Consider the following 23,484-nt stretch of genomic DNA (forward strand, 5'->3'; position numbering starts at 1 on the left):
TTCCTTAATCCCCCATCTTAATCTGAAAACCCCAGCAGCCCAGGGTAGCACACTGTGGTCTTATTTTGGATTGCTCGCCTCTCCACCCGCTGTCCCTTTCTTGTCCCTGACCAGCTACTCCTGGACGCCATCAATAGCGCAGGTTTGCACCTTCCCCATTGGCGATCCTCACAGAATTTCAGCAAGTACGAAATCCAGGAAAGCTGGTTCAAGATCATGCTGGGACGACTCATTTGTTTTCCTATGCAACTTCATTTGGGGGGTGAAAGCCAAAGCTAAACACAGGGGCCCAGGGTTTAATTAACCACCTTCACATCACCTTGAAGGCTATCCATGTACACCCGAGTTTGTTTTACGTTTTAATGGCCGGACTTCAAGTCCTTCTTGGCAATATTTGTCCACTCTCAGCCTAAATCAATGGGCTGAGTTTGGTGTTTTGGTTAGTCAGAAGCCAACAGGGCACGAGAATGTGGCATGCACCTGGAGAATCTTTTTACCACAATTAATGTCAAGGATGGCTGGTTTGAAACTCGGGTGGGGGTGGGGGATCTTTGATAACATCTGGCAAATGAATCAGCAGTTGGGAAATCTATTCTTTGCTTATGTTCATTACTATTACGGACCATGACTTTCTCCGCTGTCTAGGGTGGCAAGCCTCCACTTTTTCAGCGCCAGAAGTTGCTAAGTGTTGAACTCTGCAAGTTAAATGACATAAAACCTTACTTCCTCTTTTAAAAAAAAAAATCCTTCATGATTTCAACACTTCATTTGTAATATCTTTCCTTACCGAGTTTAGTAGAAAATCATATTCGTAGATTTTTCTTGGCGCATACTTAGGCAGCTTCCAACTTCAGTGCTGGTGTTGGCGAATCTAAAAGTCACGGTGCTTATCTGCTTTTTCTGTAAGAAAGTTGAACAAGGTTCATCATTAAAATAGTAAATAAATAAGAACCTATAAGCCCCACTCCTTTCAAGTTTTCAATAAAACAGTGCCAAGCTGAAGACAGATCCTGATCTCATAATCTCTGGCTTCCCCCACCCTCTCTCACAATCTTCCCCTATCTAAAGGTGAGTGCAAGGAGCACTGGTGGCGTAGCCAGTTCTGCACTGGGCTGCTAATCACAAGGTCAGCAGTTTGAATCTCCCAGATGCTCTAAGAGATAAATGAGCCTTTCTACTCCCTTAAAGAGTCATACTCTCAGAAGTGTGCCCAATCCAGAGGCAGCTGACTCTATCCAATGGGATGGCTGTGAATCAGAACTGACTCAATGGCAGTGGGTTTGGTTTTTCACTTGGAGAGACAAGTGCAATGGATCAAAGACATTTCCCTAGTAGACCTGGATTCTCTTACAGCATATGTATTTCACAGGAATGGTAATTCAGCTTCTAGAAAGAGGGGTGGGGGTAGGAAAAGAACCCATTGCTATCTAGTTGGTTCTAACTCAGAGAAAACCCTATGTAGAGTTTGCAGGGCTGTCAACCTTTGTAAGAATAGGTAGCCTCATCTTGCCCCCATGCAGCATAGGTTTGAACCCACAGCCTTGTGGATAGCAGCTCTATGCTCATCTAAAAGCAGCTACCGGGACTCCATAGAGAATGTAAGCAATGGGAGAATTAAATCTCCCCTACACTGTGAACACCTACCCACAGCACCTGCGCTATGTTTAATAGCATGACTTTCCCCTGTATCTTGCTGGCACGTTGGTGTTCTGCAGGGTTGGATAAAGGGGAAAGACAAAACAGAAGAGGAGGTACAGGCAAACATGGGAATGCCAGCCATGGCCTTCACCACCTGCCCGTTTTAAACTACAGAGTAACTGGAATTCGGAAACTCTATATATCTTTTTTTTTTTTTTTTGTCTTTCCCAGTAAACCCCTTTACTCCTCTAAAACTCTTGTTTTCATCCTGGGGGAAAAGCCATTCTCCCCATTCAGAAATGATTTTAAATGTCATGTTTCTAAGCTGATCACTTTTAACATCAGAAAACGTCAGGGCCCAGGGAGTTCCTAGATCCTTCCAAAGCAAACATTGTGCCATCGAATGATTCCGACTCACAGTAACTCTGTAGGTCGGGGAAGAATTGCCCTTGCGGGGCTCTGAGAAGGAACTCTGTAAGGGGCTGGAAAGTCCCGCCGTTCTCCCCAGGGGGCCTGGTGGTTTCCAACCACTGGCCTTCCCATTTGCAGCCCAATGCATCACCCCTATGCACACAGGCCTCCTTCCACCTGCAAGAAAGAACTGTGCATACCAAGTCCAAGATCCCAGGCAATGGCTCAGGCAAAGGGCAAGACTTCATGGTATCATGCTGAAAAACACTATTGCCAGTCTATGTTTGAAGCCCAGTTCTACTACTTGGGAAATAACTTTCAAATCACTTGGGAATAACTCCCAAACTTGGGAAACTTATTTGACCTCTCTGTGCCTCAAGTTCCCCTGAAAAGTTATAATGTATGCACCTACTTCTTCTGAACATTAAATGAGATAGCATTTGTGAAATGGTTATATCACTATTTGGCATTGAGCACATGCTGTAAAATTTGTTACTTCATTTTTCCCCCACACATTTCCCAGTTAAGTTGAAAACAAGACCTTTCTTTATTGACTCTATTAGAAGAAAAACTTTTTAACTTCTGACAGCAAAGGATAAACAGAAATCAAACGGTGGGAGAAAATAGTTTTCCTGCTGAAAATAGGAAAGAATATGTAAGACACGCACACATAAACTGTGATAAATATGAATATGTGAAATAGATACAGGAATATGTGAAAAATATATCTTTACCAATTTAAAGGGTTTGGAGAAGGATATAATGTTACGTCATGTCTTCATGGCCTGCCTTAGTCAGAACGAATAGTTCTTTGTAAACTCTTGACTGGACTGGGCAAGCTGAGTTCAATAAGCTATGGAATAGGTCACATCTACCTTGGCAAATATTTATTATTAAAAGTTGGACTTCAGCAAATAAATGCCATCTTTTGGAACATCTTAACAACCCAAGTTGAGTTCCTAAAACAAATTGCTTACGCAGTATTTTTTTTAACTAATGGGCATGCTCATGTTAAGCATGACATGAAATAGACTTCTGAAGGAATGTGTTCTAAAAGTGTCTATAAAGTTTTGGACTTTTGTTTGTTTGTTTTTCCCAAGCTTCCTCCTCTACCCTTCTGCTGTCATTTAAAACAGCATTTCTGGCTGTCCCACTAAAGCAGTCATGGAAAGATTTTCCTTCTTTCACTCTTTTAGTAGGCATTCATTGAAAACTTATTTTTGCTCAGCACAAGGCTAGTGTTGCTATCCTGCAATGAACAAAAAACATTGGACACTTCATGTCAAAAAACCATCTGAATGGCAGAGGTCCCAATGTCTGCTGTCCACACCCTGTTAAAAATGCTAGGAAATGGCTTTTCCTCTAGCTTTCCACCCTGAATGTGTGTGGCCATTACATAATGTGTTCATCTGAGCAAAGGGGTGGAGTCTATCTAGCCTGTCGATGAGGTTGTAGCCAATGAGGCCTCTGCGTGGGCATGGGAAAATCCTCCTGAGGATTCTTCCTCCCCCGAGGCAGGACACATACCCTCTCTGCCTTCCCTTCCTGCTGTTGAGACACTCAGAGAGCTGGAGGAGACATGTGGAGACCCACACCAGCACTGAGATGTCCTCAAGACATTCAACCCACTGGCCTATCATCTTCCTGCATTCGGCATCATTGCATGCACTGTGTGAGTCTAACGAGGAGTTAATGGACGCGTATGGGACATATGGACTCATATTGAACTTACGGCCTTGATCTGGACTGGGCTGTTTTCTCAATATTCAATTGCTCTTTTATCTAAAGCTCTTTTTTATACATATATGAGTGCCTATGAATTTGTTTCTCTAGTCCATCGACTAACACAATGTGCTTCCTCAGCCTCATTATGAAAGGGGATTGTGTTCATTAGGCCACAAAATCTGTGCAGAATTAAGACTCGGGTTTAGAGATTTTGGTCCTGTTTCAAGGTATTTATCTCACTTCCATCTAACCAGGCTCCCCAAAGCTACACTCAAGTATAAAACAACGAGACTGTCCGTCAAGGTAGGACAACTTTAATGAGAGAGGGGAAAACAAAGTGGTTGTGGTATAATGACCACTTTCAATTCTAATGACCACGGCACCATGAAGTTTCTATAAAAGATGAGGCTCCAAACGGGTAGGAGACCGGCTGCACTAGGGCAGCAGCGACAAGACTTAATTGTTTGCAAGAAACCAGAACTTTCATCGGGTCATACCTCTTCGATCCAAGTCAGACCCCAGCGGGAGCTCTCCGAGACGAGTTCCAACTCTGTTTGCAAGAGGTCAGGCCACGGATTCTCCTTTCCCTGGCAAGTTTGGTTTGCCATCAAAACTCAAAAAACTCAACGCCATTGAGCCAATGCGGACTCACAGCCACCCTCTGCGAGTTTCCAAGACCAACACCGCGGCTTTCTCCCGCGGAGCTGCTGGTGGATTGGAACTGCCAACTGCATATGCAGATCATCGTCCAACTCATAACCACACCACCACCAGGGCTCCCGTGCCTCACAGAGATAAGCCAGTCTCAAATCCAAACACACACTTTTAGGAATTTAACCCCAAATTCCTAAAAGTATGTGTTTGAAGTCACAATCGTTTGCAGTCACAATCATACGAAGGAGTCAACTAAAATAATAATAAGAATAACCTGATCAACCAATAAAACGTTCCAAAATGCATTCCTTAAGAAGAGCAGCAGGGTCTGTGTAGAATGTCCCATCCCTCGGCATTCTTTAGAAAATGTCTCTCCAGACACGTTGGAGGATAACCCAATGACTCTCTCATTAAAGCGCCTCATACAGCACAGTGAGATCCTGAACCACACAGACTAGAGGCATTGGTGATTAGCTCACCACTTTATATGCAGCTTGAAAGAACCCCGGTGGCTTAGTGGATTACGTATTGGGCTGCTACTTGCCAGGTTAGAAGTTTGAAACTACCAGCCACTCCGAGGGGAAAAGATGAGGCTTTCTACTCTCATAAAGAGTTATAGTGTTGGAAACCCATAGGAGCAGTTCTAGACTCTATTCTATAGAAAGTTGATATGTGTCAGAATTGACTTTCGGGCAGTATGTTTGGTTTGGTTTTTATTTGTAGTTTAAAGGGATTTCCATTTTCTAAAAGAGTTAAAAACAAAAGGAAGGATGGAAGGAAAGAGTGAAAGGAAGAAAGGGGATAGAAAGGAAAGGACCAAAGAAAAGGAGGGAGTCGGGAAGGGTCGGAGGGGGTGATAATTGAGAATAACCTAAATTTCCATCTCTAGGCAATTATTTTTTGTTTATATGTTCTTTAATTTAAAAATTAAGCACTTACCATGTAACCTTTGGTAGGCATAACCAGACTGTGATTTCTGAATTTTTGTACCTCGATGGGATTTTATTTATAGCTCTTAAATATGTATCACATGTGATACTGTATATAACTGCTAGCCAATAAACATTGCATGTATAAACAGGGATATTCTTATATACAGGCATATATACAAATGCCAAAACACTATAAAGTATTAGAATAATAATGTCATAAGAACAAGGTCAGAATCCAATTATGGAACAAATCATCAATTGCTCATATGCAAATTCAAGGGAAGATGATTAAAATGAAAACAAGTCCATGAGAGCTAAGTATGACCTTGAGTATATCCCACTTGAATTTAAAGGTCATCTCAAAACTAGCCTGTACACACTGAACGCTAATGGCGGAAGCCTGGATGAGCTACGAAGGGACACCAAGACCATCATACAGTAAGAAAAGAAGAATGGATTAAAAGACAAAAGGAAAAGAATACAAAAATGGAAGCCAGGCTCTGAAACTTACCCTTGCATTTACAGTAGCTTCAGCAAATTAAAGAAATAATGAAGCAAAAGAGCTGAACAGATTTCCAAGGGCAGCTGAGAAGATAGCGTATTATAATGAAATGTACAGAGACCTGGGGTTCGAAAGCCAAAAGAAAAGAACAAGCTTGCAATTTCTCAAACAGAAAGAACTGAAGAAAAAGTCAGGCTTGGAGTTACAGTATGGAAGGATTCTATGTTAAAGTTGTCAATGGCTCAGGAAACATGAGAAGAAGATGGGAAGAATACAGAGTCATAGTACCTAAAATAATTGGTTGATGTCGTATATCAAGAAATGATATACGATCAAAAGTCAATAGTCTTGAAGAAAGAAGTCCAGTTACACTGGTGTTATTGATGAAAACCAAGGCTCGAGGAATGGAGGAGCTCTATTTAAGATGTTTCAACCAACAGATGCAACATGAGAAATGCTCACTCAACGAGGCCAGAATGTTGGAAGGTAGAGACCTGTCCAACTGGGCTCATGCCAAAGAAAGATGATCCACCCGCATGCAGTACTATAACACACAACCATTCTGATCATTCCAAATGGTTGCCGTGATAGATTGATAAGGAGCTGGCTAAAATTCAAGCCAGATTCAGAAGAGGACTCGGTATAAAACATCAGCTGGAGCTTACCTGAAAGCAGAGCTTACCTGAAAGGTGTCCTCCTGTGTTACATTGACTATGCCAAACCATTCAACTAGGGGGATCAGAACAACTTATGAATGTGGCAAAAAATGGAAATTCTCGGACACTTAAATTGTGTTCGTGCAAAACCTCTACATAGACCAACCAGTGGTCATTTGACCCAAAGGAGGATAGTGTATGGTTTAAAATCAGAAAGAGGGGTGTGTCCTTTCACCTTACCTGTTCAATGTCTATGCTGAGCAAAAGATAGGAGAAGCTGGACCTTCTGAAGACAAACACAGCATTCGGATTCAAGGAAGACTCATTAACCCTTTGTTGAATGTGAAGTACTTACTGATGAAGACGGAAGACTACGTAGCCTTCAGTATGGATTCCAGCTCTACACAGAGGAAACAAGCATCCTCACAATTCAACCATAAGCAACACTGACGTTGTTGAGGATTTCATTCTACTTGGATGCACACCCATTGGAGCAGAGTCAAGACATCAAACAACATATTGCGTTGAGTATATCTGCTGCAAAAGATATCTTTAAAGAGCTGAAAAGCAGAGATGTCACCTTGGAGATGAAATGGAACTGTATCAAAAAGAGGTACTTTAAATCACCCGAGCTGCATGTGAAAATGGGACAATGAAGAAGAAAGACTTAAGAATGGATGCACTTGAATGACGATGTAGAGGAGGAATGTTGTAAGGACAGTGGACTGCGAAAAGGACAAATACATTTTTTCTTGAAAGAAGATGGCCAGAACGCTCCTTAGAAGTGAGTATAGTGAGATAGTGTCTCCCATACTTTGGACATATTATCAAGAGGTACCAATCTCTGGATAAGGATATCATGCTTGGTTAAATAGAAGGTAATTGACAAAGAGGAAGACCCAGTGTAAGAGATGACAAAGTAATAATAATTTATAAATTATTAAGGATTCATAAGGGAGGGGTTGGGAGGGAGGGAGGGGAAAAAGTGAAGCGCTGATACCAACGGCTCAAGTAGAAAGCAAATGTTTTGAGAACGATGATGGCAACAAATGTACAAATGTGCTTGACGCAATGGATGGATGGATGGATTGTGGTAAGAGTTGTCCGAGCCCCCATAAGATGATTCAAAGAAAAAGAGGAAGACACCCAGCGCAATGAAGTGACGCAGTAGCTGTAACAATGGGTTCCAGGACAAAGACTTGGAGGAGAGCACAAGGCTTGGCAGTATTTTGTTCTGTTGTATATCGTGTCACTATGAGTCACAAGTGACGAAAGGCATCTAACAGCACTTATGAGGCGTAATCAACCACATCTGATCAAATGTCTATTATTCCAAGTGGTTCTCCCACTTTAGCAGACATGAGCATCATTTTGAAGCCTTGTTATATCACACTAATTGCTGGGCCCCACTCCCCAGTTTCTGGCACAGCAAGTCTGGGTGGAGCCTGGGAATTTTCATTTCTAAAGTGTTCACGGGATAAAGTGGTGCTTGTGGTCAGGGAACATACTTGGAGAACCACTGACTCCTCTTCTGTCTGAAGGCTGTAAGGACGTCTGAGGCTGAGCTGATATTTCCGTTCCGATGTGCTCAGTTCTGATGTCAGGAAGATAGTGCACAGCTGTTCTTCTTCCTCACTAGAGAAAAGAGAGGAAATGGAATTAACCTGCAGCAGAATGATTTAAATTTGCTCTAGAGAAAAACATTTCTTTACATGGAGCTATTAAGCCCTAAATTGGGCTTAGAAAGTTCCGAAGAGAAAGTGCTTGTTATCTACCTCCTTCGAGATTTTGAAAGAATTTACAGATCTTGCTTGAATGAAGGAGAAGCAAAAAAGAGATCATCGAGGGAATACCAGTTATTTTCAGGCGGTCTCCACCCCATTTTCCTGTCTGCGATGCACTGAGATAGTAAATAGTTTATCTTCCTTGGATCCTAATTAGAGTAGCATGAGATGGTTCTTTCTGCTTTCTCTCACATCAAGGAGAAAGTTTCAGGCTCACATCTTATCAAAATAGTTCATGATGGCCTTTCCTTAAGAAAGATCAACCAAGGCATCTTGCTCTTCTGAACTTGTGCTCCACAAGAGAGGAGGGCTTCCATCGGTCTCCTCTGAGGGGTAAGTCCAGACATTTCCACGATGAAATGTACCACAAAGGTTCTATAGAACCTCAACTTCCAGAGAAATTTTTGGAGTGATGGCCAACATAGCTGATCTCCTTCGGCTTGAACGCTTTATTCTCAGCTCTTTGCCAGCTCAGAGTATAAAAGCAATCCCAATCTATGGCTAAGCATTTCCTCCCATTGACTGGACATCTGGGCTTTCCCATGTTTCGCATCATAGACTCTGGAAAATTAACACACTGGGCCCCAGATGTTGTAAAGAGCTTGGAATCTGCTAGCAGAACACCCTGTCCACCGTTTCCTGCCTGTGTGACCTTGAGCAAATTACTTAGTCTCTCTGTTCTTTCTCTTAATTGAAGTTGACATTGTTCTTTCTCTTTCCCGTTGAGATGGAAACCAACTCTTCCTTCTTCCAAGGCAGCCCTGGAGACTAAATAAGTAGAATAGAGAGGATGAGGCACCAATTGTCCCCTAGTAGAATTCTCCCCATCCACAGGGAAACCTGGATTTGATTCCTGGTCCATATGCCTCACACACAACCACAAGCTGACTGTCAATGACGGCTGAGGGGTGCTAGATACTTAACAGGTGTCAGCTGGGCTTCCTGCCGCCGGAGCTGGGGGAAGGGGCAAGGCTTGGCACTCAATTTCCGTAAACCTGCAATGAGAACTGTATAGACCCAAGTGGTACCGTTTGCAACCAATCACAGGAATGCTTCAAGTGGCATTTCTTTCCCTTGTACACAGGATCACCATGGTAGGGAATGGCCTGGAGGCCAATATATTAGTAAGCGCATTTGTTTGGGATGTGATTACCCAATTAACTCCCACTCAGCATTCCCCTGGGAGATGGCTGTTTCATGTTCACGGAGAACCTGGAGAGAGAGCGTTGGGGTCAACAATGACATTCAAATCTCTCTGGTGATAGGAAGAGTTTTGGATTTCTGGTGATGGATGCCGGTCCTCTAAAAGTCTAAAACTGGACACTCAGAAGTAATTGAATCCCAAGGAAACATCCATCTCCCTTCTTACCTGATACAAAGCACCTGCGTAGATTCTCAGCACACGTTCCCTACGCAGCCACGCCCACAGCAGACTCTGCGCTGTGACTCCGTTTGTTTGTGTTGTTGTTGTTCTCCTTGCTGGAGGGATGCGTGTTTCCTGGCAAAGCTCTTCCAGCCATGATTGACTTGTGCTCTCTTTTGCCGTTCCAGCCCCGGCCTGTGGAAAACGACCATGGAGTCATGATCATTGGGAAGTGATTGGGCCCCAGGGGATCATCTAGCCCACTCCTGGGCAGAGAGTCAGAAATGTTACGTTCCGAAGCCCCTGAGCCAGCCCTGTGGAACCAAGAGCCCCAGTCAAAAGGAGATTTACCAGGCCGTTCTTGGGAGGCGCTTCTAGGTGCACTCCAAATCCCCACCTCTCCGTTAGCAGCCAGGCATGAGAACTATTTTACATCACCCAGCTACTCCCTCACCAGTCCTAAATCAGGCTATTGATTGGCTCTCCTGGGTCCCAGGCGCACTGTGGGCGGGGCTTTACGATTCTCAGCCCCGCCTAGAATGGCCTGCAGGTGAGGAAGCGAAGCTTTTCGACCTAAGGAGGAGGAACTCGAGCAGGTGAAACAATAGATCACTTAACAGCCCGAACTACATGACGTATAACGAGAAGCCAAGAATCAGCTCGATATGCAAAATACTGAAGAGGATCATGACTTTTGAAAAACATCAAGAATTGCATCTGGTAAAGTTCACAAGGCAGTGCACACAAATGTAAATTGGGGGATTTCCTGGAAAAATTTACAAAACAAACAGCATGCCCGGAAGCCATAGGGAAGCACCTGTAGCGAAAAGCAGATTTCTCCCCATGAAAGATATAATATTTCACACCCATTTGTCAGCTCTGTCATTTCATAGCCTAAGGGTAAGTCATAAACCAGGGTGACGTTTCTGCTTCCTCGTGCAACGATATTATCTTCAATCATGTTAATTAAATTAATAGGAACTGTGCTAAAGAAAAACCGCAAAGCTCCACTTCAGCTCTGATCAGGGTATTCCTTGATCGTGTAGTCCTGTGATAGTTGTGAGCCTCTTCAAACCAGGTTCAGGGCTCACAGGAGCAGGCACTTTAAGTATTTTCTACACAAAACCAACAAGGAAAATGACTTGTGAAGTAAATTTCATGTCGGATGAGCAACAAACCAAATCGAGAATGAGAGACTCCCAATGGCTCTGCGGGAGCTTCTGGTTTTCTGCGTCCATCTCTCTTTCTTGACATATATTCTTCTTTGACAGGTTTTCTAAATGATTAGCCACCTGAGAAAATATTTAAATGGCCATATCATAAGGTAAAAGATTTACGACCTAAATTACATTAAACAAATTCAAGATGCTATGCATATGGAAATGAGAAGCCTTCAGATTATATGTTAGCCATGAAAGTGTGTCTGAAAAATATTTCGTTTCTATTGCAACAGTAGGATTTTCTTTTCCCTCCCTTGTTCATCTCAGGGCAGATTCTCTGAGTAACCAAGCGAAAACAAATGACTCAGTCCTTGCTTCGGAGAAATAATGGGTTACTAGCATAATTAATTTTATGTTTAATTACTGTAGAATGAAACAATTCAACAATAGCCAATCAATCCATAGAATGACAGAACAGAAGGTCAGCAGTGGCTAAGTCGATTGTTTTGAAAGGGGAATTTATGTCAGGTTCTCTTATGTGCTATGGAAAGAAATTGGATAAAAGTGGTCAAGCAAACATTAATTAATTGTATAAATGTAATCCGGTTGTCATGCTAAATCATACAGGCAGGGGATACAGTTCTCAGAATGGTGGACATGCATCAATTGCACATTTCAGTGACAGGTGAGGCCCCACCCCCGCCTCCATGCCAGACACAATCAAAAGCCGGGGAGTCAAATATTAACATCTGTAGGATTCGCTTTCTAAAGTTTGCATTAACAAAGGAGTTGGTGGTTCCAGTCCATTTCCTGCTCTGCCACCCCCTCAGCATGGGGAGCTGGGACTCACTGACCTCCCTTCCCCGGGTGGCTCCCCCTCACACTTCCTGTCCTTCCATCAATAGCAACGAAGGAGACCCACCACCTCTCTTTCACGGAAGGCAGTTCTGATCACAGCATTGATCATCTTCGGGAGCTCACCCAGACCGTCTGACTATAGTGGTTCCCGAAAGTGGTCCTGCGTGGTTTGGGTACCGAAAGAAGTTATTGTTGGGGATTTCCATCTCCATGGTGTTTGAGCACTGCTAACTGAAAGGTCAGTGGTTTGAACACACCAACCACTCTACTGGAGACATGTGAGGCAGGTGGCTTCCATAAAGACGGCAACCTTGGAACGACTGTGGGGCACTTAGTTTGACTCTGTTCCAAAGGGTTGCCATGAGGCCGAATCGACTCAAAACAGTGGGCTTGAATTTGGGTCTAGGTTGATCCCCTGGGGGTGCAGGCTCTTATATATTTTGGACATGTTATCAGGAGAGACCAGTTCCCGGAGAAAGCCATCATATTAAGTAACGTAGAGGGGCAGCAAGGGACAGGCCAAGTCCTCAAGGAGGTGGATTGACATCGTGGCGACAACAATCAGCTCCGACACAGGAGCAATTGTGAGGATGGTACAGGACCAGACAGTGCTCGTTCTGCTGGGAATAACGACTCAGTGCATTGAAACTGACTGGAGGGTGCCTAACAAGAAGAACAACAAGAAAGTAGGGGGTGGGGAGCTGCTCCTAATTAAAACAGATAAAATCATGGCATCTTTTTGAGGTACAGTCTGATTTCAGAGTTATTGAAAAATGGGGGATCAATGCCTTAGAGATGGTGAAATACATAGCTATCTTCTAAGAAAAGGGATGGAAGAAAACCTAATTCTAAGACACATTAACTATCACCAATGGACTTTGATCTTTTTAAAATGCATTGCATTGGTCATAAGCCACTTTAGCAAGTGAGGGTGGGAGAAAGTGGAATTGTTTCACTCTTTAAAAAGGGTTCGTTCCTATCGCCGAGAGTCACCATAAAAGGTCACAGTTGCCCTTTTCTGTTTTTTGCCAGCATCGCATTGCTAATGAAAATACAACGGCATAAACTGAGAGCTCCTAAGATTCATTCACACTGTAATTCATGCAATGCAGCTTCTCAATATTTCCTTTATAGGCAACTCAAAAGCAATTATACAGCCACTTTACAAGACCTTAGACACGTGTAATTATAGATGAGAAGTACATTTGAAACACTGAATTCAACCACATTCTCTTAAACTTGATCCCCAAATGTCCATGGCAGCAATAAAATCATTTGCCCTGGGGAATGTCCTTTGAAACTCATTTTTCTTTCCATTTTTAATTACAACACATTTTGCTTTTAGGAGAATAAAATTTGAATTAGAAGAAAAACCTGATTATTGAAAATATATCTTTCAAGCTAAACATTTTGCTGAAAAATTATGCTTTGAGCAACAAATGTCATGATTCGTTTCTCTTTTTGAGAGGAGCTGGGCAAGGACTCTCCCTGGACGTGGGACTCTGAGCCTACCACTTTGTGTGAAATCTTAGGATCAGATATACAAGAGCCCTCTGAAATGGAAGGTTTTAAAAGTATGGATTGGTAATATTGTTTTTTACATGCCTACTGGGATAGATGACTTCGTGTAACTTGAAGACATTGAAAAGTGAAGGGGTAGAATCCAACCTGTCACAGGTCGCAGGTCAGGTCACAGCCTGGTGGCCAAAGGAAGCCCTTAGAGGTGCAGCCTGCTCATAAGGAAGACCCTGGGAACCTCCTTCTCTCTCTCCTCCATCTCCCTACCTATTTAAATGCACAGTGCTGGTGGTGCTGTCAACTAAGTGTTGGACTGCAGTTAGTAAGGTTGGCAGTTCAAACCCACTAGTCGCTCCAGGGAGAAAGACGTGATTCTCTGCTACCGTAAAGAGTTACTGCTTTGGAAACTATACAGGTCACTAGGAGTCAGAATCAACTTAATGACAGTGGGTATATGCATATACATAGAAATATGTTGCAAAATTACTTTGACAGAGAACTGCCCCAAATTCAAGTCTGTTTCCAAAGAGGACCTAGAACAAGGGATCTAATGCCTAATGTCAGATGTATCTTGAATAAAAGCCTAACAACCAGAACAATGTTAACCTGTTATTTCATTAACTATATAAAAGCATTTAACTATGTGGATCATGAAAAATATTAGTTAATATTGTTAAGAATGGAAATGACAGCCACTTAATTGTGATATTCCGGAACTGATTCCTTGGCTCAAAACAATAGATCTCAGAGAGACTTCCAGGAAGATAGTGCCCATGTAGAACCACCTGCTCTGGGCTCCTGTTGTTAGATCAGAAAAGCACGAGAGTGTGGCTGCTAGCTGAGGAGCCAGGGACTCTAAGAGCAGGCCAGAGTCCGGGGCAGAGCTCTATCTTCTCTTGGCTGTGGATACCGAGCTGAGTCACTTTCTGAGGACATCCTCAGCCGATGGCAGCAAGGTGGTCAAACTGCCCCCCCTCCTATCCCCTTCCAACCACAAACATCAGAATTACAGCCCCGAGGGGAGGGGGAGAGAGGGAGTAGGAAGGGTGGGGTGGGGGAGAAGGTGAAGATGACTGTATAACCCCACTAGAGGGGAGGAAACAACAGAATGGCCCGTGAATGGATATATTGGATGGTGTACGATACGACAATAAGTAAGAAGTAAGTGAATAAATAAATAAGGGTGGTTGTGTGGGGGAGGGAGGGGATAAAGAGGAACTGATACCAAGGAGTTCAAGAAGAAAGAAAATGTTTTGAAACTGATTGTGATAGCAATGGTACAATACTGCCTGATGTAAAATGGTTCAAAAAAGTGATTCAAGAAAATGATTCAAAAAAGAAAGAAAGGAAAAGAAATATAAATATATTATGTGTGATTATATATGTTATTGTTGCAGGATGCTATCAAGGTGGTTCCAACTGATAGCAACTCTGTGTAAAACAGAACAAGCACTGCACCATCTGCAAAGCCTGTGCTACGTTTGAGGCCATTGTCAGCACCACTATGTCGATCCATTCGGTCGAAGGGCTTCCACTCTCGTATAGTCCCTCTACTTCACCAAGCACGATGTCTCCTAATAATATGTCCAAATACATGAGATGAAGTCTCACCGTCTTCTCTTCTAAGGAGCATTCTGGCTGTACATCTTCCACTGCCGATCCGTTCTTTCTTCTGGCAGTCTGTGGTAGATTCTTTGTTAACACCATCATTCAAAGGCATGAGTGTTCTTCAGTCTTCCTTGTGCATTGTTTCGGCTTTGCATATATGAGGCACGTTGAAAATACCATTGCTTGGGTCAGGCACACAGTAGTCATAAGGTGACAACTTGTTCTGAATGCTTTTCAGAGGTCTTTTGCAGCAGATACGCCAGATCTTCTGATTTCTTGACTGCTGCTTTTATGAACTTTGTGGGTTCCAAAACAAAGAAATCTTTGATCCTTGAAAGTTTTTTTTCCTCCATGTCTCATGTTGCTTATTGGTCCAGTTGTGAAGACTTTTGTTTTCTGTATGGTGAAGTGTGATACACACTGAAAACTACAGGCCTTCGTTTCATCAGCAAGTACTACATGCTATCTTCGCTTTCAGCAAGCAAGGTGGTGCCATCTGCTTAACCCACAGATGGTAACGAGTCTTCTTCTAATCCAGATGCTGCATTCCTTTTATAGCGTCCAGTTTCTCAGATGATTTGCTCAACACACAGATTGAACAGTGTGGTGAAAGGATACAACCCGGACACACACCTTTCCTATTTGAAGCCATTCAGTATCATCTTGTCCTATTTGAATGGTTCCCTTGTGAGGCAGTTAGTTTATTGTGCCAACCTGGCCGATAAACACATGTAGGATTAATTGAAGGGCTGAGAGATAAATGGCTCACTTTTCTTGTCTCTTGATCTTTGATCATCAGACCAGTGTGCGGCTGCCTTGCTTGTTCTGTGCCTCAATTTGCAAGCTACACTACCTGGGGACACCTAACCCGTGGACTGTGTCACTGTAATTTGAGGTTCCTTCAAGACCTGCTTCGCCACATCATTGGAATTTACATCTCTTGAGCTGGGGACCGTTGGACCCTATCATCGGGCTGACTGTTGGTGACCTGCCTTGCTGTTTTTGCCTGTGCCCGGATAGCCTGAATTGCTCTACAGAGGACTACCTGGCAGCCGTTAAGACTTGAAGGACTGCCAGTGTCTCACAGCTATCTCACGGGAGTGAGTTGAACTGAGCCATTTGTATTGCTTTATAATTTAACTAACTGTATTTCTTATGTTATATATATATATATATATATATATGTATCTGTATAAATATATATAAAATTATTGGCATTCTGGTTTTGTATCTCTAGAGAACCCTGTCTAACACACCTTGTGATCTTTGTACAGGTTCCACATGAGCACAATTAAGTGTTCTGGAATGAACATTCTTCCAATTGCTCATAGTGTATTTGGAGTTCATTCCACCAGGTCAGACTGTTAATCAAACTTTCTATTTAGAGTTTCTGAAAAGATTGCCTTCCCATGTGCGACACAAAAGGCCCGATTTGTGGCAGACGGGGGACTGGCTTTGCCACCACGACACTGCACCTGCTCACACAGCCATCTTAGTGCTCCAGTTTTTGGGGAAAAACAGCATGCCTCTCTTACCCCATGCACCTTATTCACCTGACCTCACTCCTTGCAACCTCTTTTTGTTTCCATGAATGCAGAGAGACATGAAAGGACAACAATTTGATGATGTAGAAGAGGTGAAGAAAAAAATGAGAGAGGTTCTGTCAGCCATCCAAACAGATGAATTTGAAAAAATGTAATTATCAATGTAGCTTGATTGCATGTTGGGTCAATTTCAAACTACAGAAATTGGCAACGTTGATTGCTATCCTTATCTTTGGCAATAGTGGTTACACGTGGGGCTGCTAGCTTCAAGGTCAGCAGGGGGAAAGACTGGGCTTTCTGCTCCCTTAACGAATTAGAGTCTTGGAAGCACTCAGGGGCAGTCTGTCCTGTCCTGCTGGTTCTCTCTGAGTCAAAACCCACTCCACGGCAGTGGGTTTGGTTTTCTGGAATTGACCATCGTGATCAATGCATTTAAATGATACTCTTATTAACAGATTTTCCTTGAGACATAAAACTGCTTTGGTGAGAAAAAGCTCAGGGAAATTCCATCAAGGAATTTCCCCCCCCAATCCAAACAATGCACCTGCACATTTTTCTAGGATAGCAAGAGCTGTCCTACAAGGATTTCATTGGGAAACCTTCCCCTTCCAACCTATAGCCCTGATCACGCCCTTTCAGACTTTTTTGCTCCCGAAGCCCAAAAAACATAAGAAAGGAGCACCATGTGGTCTCTTAAGATCCCCAAACTGTTATTGTGCTGTGGGGTCCATCAAAGAGCATAGATTTGTTTGGCGAAAGGCAAGAGGGAATACAAACCCTCCCTGCAGACCTGGAGAGACCTAAATGGAAGGTGTTGAGAAACAAGCTTCACATTTTGGGATTTAAAGATGGAAAGATTTGGTATAAAGATTTCTGTCACATGGTAGCAATGTTTTCTGACTTACTGTTCTGTGTGTGTTTATAATATTTGTGGGTGTGGGTGTGGGTGTGCAAATATGACAAAACATTAACAAGTGGTGAATTCAGATAATTCCTATTTTTCTATAGGCCAGAAATTTTTCCAAAGAAAAGTTGAAGAGAGTTCAGTTCGTCTAAATAAGTCGAAAGGCTTCTTAATTCTTTAATTGTCATTCTTTCCCTTCACGACAATTGCTGAATCTGCTGTGTATTTCCCTCTACTACGGTAAAATGCTTCCGGGGGAAATGGCAGGTGGTCAGCAGGGTTGGGTTTAAGATTATGAACAGACAACCCATTTTCAATGACAAAAGAAAATGCAGCCTAAGCCTGTTTTTAAGTCATGACGGTCAGCTCGCATGGTCAGTATGTCATGCGGTACACTTCATTAAGGAGCGAGTTACTTCACTTGTAATCCCAGCTAGATGACTGTCAATATCAGGGTGCACAAAGCACAGATTGAAATGTATCACTAAGTGCAATCAGGAAAGCAGTGCCACCCTTTGCCCTCCCCAAACACCCCAAATCAGGGTTTCCTTTATTGAACTTTTCCAAATGGCAGAAAGGAAGTTTCTTTCGTGCCGTATAGAAGAGGTTTTCCCAACCCGGAATTGGATTGAGGTGGTCAGTGGAATGTGTTCTTTCATTGATGAAGAGATTGAAAATGACACTTTACTGTGCCCAAGCACTCCCTAACTAGGACAGCGAACACTCCAGTTTGATACCCCAGATATTTGTAAGAGAAACCGCCTGCAACCCGGCAAAGAGCACATGTAAAAAGGTGCATTGAGACTGGCAACATATCTGCAATGTCCTAGGCTTTGTAGAGAAGGCGAATTCCCTTGAAAAGGTGCTTTCTAGTGTTTGGGCCCAATCTACATGAAAAACGTCCATTATAATGCCCTTGTCCTTATTCAAGTCAATGAAATGCACCTCTGTCTCTGTTGTTCCAGCCCAGGGAGTAGAGTGAGAAGACACATTTCTCTTACCAGGTCAGCATTGACCACGTTGATGCTTTTGAATGTAAGAGAGCAAAGCTGAGCAAACTCCAGCATCGGACAAGAAATGGGGTTTTATCCCTGCGTAGCGGCTTGTCCGTCAACAGAAGCTTGAGCAGGTCAGTTAATGAATGATCCTCCAGGTTTTCATTTATAAAATAGGTAGCTACCTTTTGGGGTTGTGCTGCGGGGAAAAACAAACACCGTAGACAGGCCTTATGCATGTCAGGTACTGAAAAGGGGGAGCTATTGCCAATTGCATAAAAGCAATCTATCTTACTTTTAAAAGACGTGAGTGGTTTGGGGTGGAGCAGATCAACCTTGGTCTTGGTCTCTGTGACTAAGGAATGTACGTTGGAGGCATAGATCACTGCATGTATTCATGCGTTTGAAATACTCAGAACCCCCAGTGAAGTAGACATCTGCTCAGTGAAGAGCCGAGTTCTCTTTCTACTTGGGCAGATGGCAGGTAATGAACAGATCCCTACATCAATGTTTCCCTATAGGTCGAAGTGAGAGGGGACAATCTTTGGCAGAAGAGAAAGCACTACTGTTCCTTCCTGAGAACAATGGAAGAAGCTCAGCAGGGGCTTCTTGCTCAGCCAAGGATTCCTTGAGGTGGAAGGTCCACGGTGCACAGCCAGGACCACCCAAAAACCTTCTGGAAAGAAACTTCCTTAGACACTTACCTGAGAAGGCTTTGGGGGTTATTCTTTTTATCGTATGTAAAATCCCATTCCATATCTAGACATTTCACTATGAAATTACTTTTCCTGAAGGAAAATGTTAGCAAAAAGTAAAACAAGCGGAACCTTCTATAAAACCAGAATCAAAACCTTACTGTTTCACATTGACTTTCTCCCCGATATCTGGTCTCTTCTGCTGTTGTGGTTGTTGCTGCTACTGCTGGGTTAGCTTCCGTCTAGTTGGCCCCTAACTCACAGGGACACCCAAACACAGTGGAACCAACAGCTGCCCAACCCTGTGCTGTCCTCATGATGAGCTATAGATCGGACCATTGGGATCCGTCAAGTTTTTACTGGCTGCTGGTTAGAAATAGATCACCAAGCTTTTCTTCCTGGCCCGTCTTCATCTGGATGCACCCCTGAGATCTGTTTAGCAGCCTAACAACATAGAGGGCCCCCCTCCCCACTTAGACACAGGCGCTGGCTGCACAGGAAGTCCTCGGACATTGGCCAGAATAGAACAGGAGTCCCGCTGATGGAAGGCTACAAGGGTCACCCTGGACCACCACTGTGCTCCTTCTGTCTATATGCTGTGATAGGATTGTTGAAATGTGGTCTTTGCTCTCTTGGGGAAGAGGTATGATAGGGTGGAAAGGTCTCAGCCCAGTGTCAGATATTATCATCCAGCACACGAAGAACTACCTAAACCCCCTTTGGAAGGGTCTGCGAGTCTACCTTTTGAATGTTAACCTAAACCATCCATCTGTTGGCTTGAAGGTCAAGATCACAGCTTGGGAAACAAGCCACTGAATTTGTAATAAAGAAACGTCCTTCCTCTGCATAGACCACTGCCAGCTTGCCTTTTTGCTCCTGTCACAGCCTGCACGAGAATTTTTCAAAAACTAGAGTTGGAGAAAATAAGATGTGAGCATCAGGGACTGAGAGCTGCTAGCTGAGTTTTTTAAACAGCTCTTTAGATGGGCGACTGGGTAGCTTGATTAAGAGATGCATGCCCCGGTCGTTTGTCATCTGCATGTCTGTAAGCCCTGCGGGGTAGTTTGTGCCAGATCAGGAAAGAAGTATGCCCCGGGAGACTGAGGACAGCACTACCTGGTAATCAAAAAAGAGAAATGAACATGGCATTGAAGAGACTTAAAGAGGCGGGCACAGAACTCATTTGTTTATCCCCTAATATAAATTTCCTCACCGATCTCGTTCATTTCTGTGATCCTTCTCCTTCACTGGAAAAGAAATTGCATCATTTCTCTTCCTGAGCTTTCATGTCTTCATTTTCATGGAGAGCCAGGCCCTTGCATCCGCAAGCTTGCTGTCAGCATTGCCCACAGCCTTGGACCAGGTCGGCAGGGTCCGCAAAGTAGTGCGGTCTTGGTAGTTTCTCCTGGGACTGGGTCTATCCTCCATGCACCGGAGTTACTGAAACAGAAAAAAAACCCAATAAAACAAATCCACTGCCATCGAGTTGATTCTGACAGTACCTTGTAAATCCAGGGACAGAGGATGCAATATTTTTTTTATTTTAATAGTTGTATTGGCATATACTACACAGATCATACAACTTAATCATTCAATCACATTGAAAAGATTTGATCAAAAAGCAGAAATATTAAAAACTGAAACAACGTTAAAATGGGTCAAAGGGAAATAAAACCGTGAAGTATTACAGTTTAACCTAATTACATCTGTCATAATTGGCTCCGCATTGATCTCTGTCTGATAGCAAAACTATTCAAATCTCTGGACTACAGTCAGAGAGAATTCACAGGAGGCTGATCCACACGTGGAGCCTGCAAATGGATTTTGGACTTTCACCGTCATCCATTAGCCTCCTACAAATCAGATGTTCAAAATTTAAGTTCTGACGCCCTTCCCTCCTTGATATTTTGATTTTATTATTTATAATCCTTGGCTCACACAAGCTGATATACTTCTTCCATGTGGGGCAGGGCTAAATTTGAGCGGTTTGATCTCAGCTCCGGAAGACCTTGACCCAAACCTAACTCCTGCTATCCCACTCCATGTGGGTTCAAGGCTGAAATGACGCAGCAAACCCTAATCATTCATCCAGGTTCAAGTTCTTCTAGTGGGATTGGGCTCATTGTACTTTGTTTCATTTTGAGGTTGGGGAACTGAATAAAATTCATTGTGGTTTTAGTCTATCTTTTCTTTTGGATTCTACATTTTTAAAATGATAACCCCACCCACACCTCCACAATACCAACTCCTTTGCAAGACACCTAGCTGTCCAAATAAATAGCTCATAAAAAAATACATATATTATAAAATTCTTTGAGAAATGGGGTTACAGATGCAAGTATTTAAAAGGTTGTGTTCTGAATCATTAATTAGGTTAACACAATGCTATGTATTTGTTTTCTATGCTCTAACTGCCTTCTAAGAATGACATTTAGAAGTTTTGACATCAATGCATACTCCCCTCCACCCCCCAAGCAAAACTTCATTTTCTTGCCAAAATCTGAAATGTGGCAACTGGAGAATTAAAGAAGTTTAGAAGTATAATGATTTAAAGAATAAAATCCAATAACGGTATAATTTTCTTAATCAGCTTATTTATGCATTTATTATCATTGCTTTCAAATAGATAAAAATGCATGAAAAACATTATAAAGAATACTTGGGGGCCACAACCCAATTAAAAATTTAAATATAAGCATAGTTGTAATTCTTAGCATAGGCTTTCCAAATGCTTTTTTCTACAAGTTCACCCTGTTTAGTGGGAACTTCAATTCTGATTGGAAAATTAAAAAGTGCAAAGGATGCCAGTAAGTAAACAAGTATTGCTATAAAATCATGCAAACTTTTAATTAAACAAAAATATGAAAACGGGAAGCTACTCTTTTCCGACATGTCTTCCATCTAGGTCTATAGACTTTTGAAGGCAGAGTTTTCCCCTCCCCCCTTTCCTGAAGACTTGTGCACTCTTCTCTTCGATCCATACCACATCCAAACAGCAGTTTGGGGGACCGAGCTCTCGGAGCTCTCGCAGGGATCCATGCATATTCCTTGTAAATGTTCTCTGAGTTCAGGAACCAAAAGAACCCTGAAAGGGCGTAAGCAGAGTGGTAAGGTGGATGGGGCACGGGGGTTCCCAATGAAATTCTTGTGACCCTCAAAGAATAAACGGAAGCTTTGTTGTGATGAAAAAATTCCTTAGTGCAATTCTCCAGGCCTTTGCCTCACCAACTCAGGTTTCCATTCTCTTCCAATGTCTTCATGACAAGCCCGGTAATTACTCTGTGTCCTTTCAGTAAATCTATCAAGGTTATACCTTGAGGATCCCCCACCCAAAAGTTACCATAAGCTTCCGAGCTGACCTCTCTGCCTTGAATTGACTGGGCAAACAGATCCCCTTGGAAGCCACTGTTTACATGAGATGAGACCTTGATCTCTAAATGGCATTAATAAATCTAAACATCATCTCCAGTTATGATTCCTTCCATCAAATTATTTTCTTTAGCATCTATTCTTTGATCTAGATGATCTTTGTAAACCACATGTGTTAACTCCTTGTTCTTATTTCAGGGCACCCTAATGAAACTCGGACAAATGTAATGCTGAGAAAACTTGTCTGTGATCACCCATGGGTTGTGGAAACATGTTTAAGCATGTTTTATTTGGGATAATCTCATGCATGTATGAACTGAACTCTCGCAGTAATACTTTTGACTCGTTGTTACTCAATGCATCATGGACATACTACATATTGCATTATGCTGAAGCAAAGATTTCAAAACTCAATGCCATCGAGTTGATTCTGACTCAAAGCAGCCCAATAGGACAGGGTAGAACTGCCCATGTGAACTTCTGAGACTATAATTCTTTATGGGAGTCAAAAGCCTCATCTTTCTCCGATGGAGCCGCTGGTGGTTTTGAACTACTGACCTTGTGATTAGCAGCCCAAGGCATAGCCACTATGCCACCAGGGCTACTGGCAAGGAAGTCAGAACCCAAAAAGTATATAATCTATATTTTGATTTGCATGAAGTGTGAGAAAACAAAACTAATCCTTGCAAAGAGAAGTCAGAAAGCTGTTGGTCATAAGGATGGATGGATAGAATTTCTGAATGACAGAAATGTTCTATCGCTTAGTGTGTAGTGCTTACCCTGGTGCATGTGACTGTTGGCTTCCTCAAACTGACCGTGAAGATCTGCGCATTTTATTCTAGGTCATTTTATCTGATATTTTAAAATTATATAGAAAAATCAATGGAGTCAAGTCAGAGAAGAGTTTTCTTAGGAAAAACTTTTTATAGAAAGTACGGATCCCAAGAGATTCACGGGGGTTTTCTTGGGAGTCCCACTGTATCTCAACTTGGACGGACATAATGCGAGATGACTTACCAGACAGACCCTAGTATTTTCAATTGTCACATGGCCTCCAACCGTCCTCTCTTCCTTCTCTGGATTCTTTGTCCCTCCACCACAGCACGTCCCACCCTCTGTATATGTACGTGTATGTGTTTAATTATACTTTTGATTATGTATTGGGCCA

The 23,484-nt window shown here is 42.7% G+C and overlaps 1 long non-coding RNA gene across 1 annotated transcript; it reads right to left on the minus strand.

The window, feature by feature from the left end:
* Positions 1–793: 793 nt before the first annotated feature.
* On the minus strand, positions 794–9,801 carry LOC123522147. The gene is made up of 3 exons (XR_006680436.1): positions 9,672–9,801; positions 8,027–8,153; positions 794–900 (listed from the first exon to the last, which is right to left on the minus strand). It is a non-coding gene; the product is annotated as an uncharacterized LOC123522147 (long non-coding RNA).
* Positions 9,802–23,484: the final 13,683 nt, after the last annotated feature.

Source organism: Echinops telfairi, unplaced genomic scaffold (genome assembly GCF_000313985.2).
Source record: "Echinops telfairi isolate 266 unplaced genomic scaffold, ASM31398v2 ScPeMD7_2573;HRSCAF=3158, whole genome shotgun sequence".
NCBI classification, from domain to species: Eukaryota; Metazoa; Chordata; class Mammalia; order Afrosoricida; family Tenrecidae; genus Echinops; species Echinops telfairi.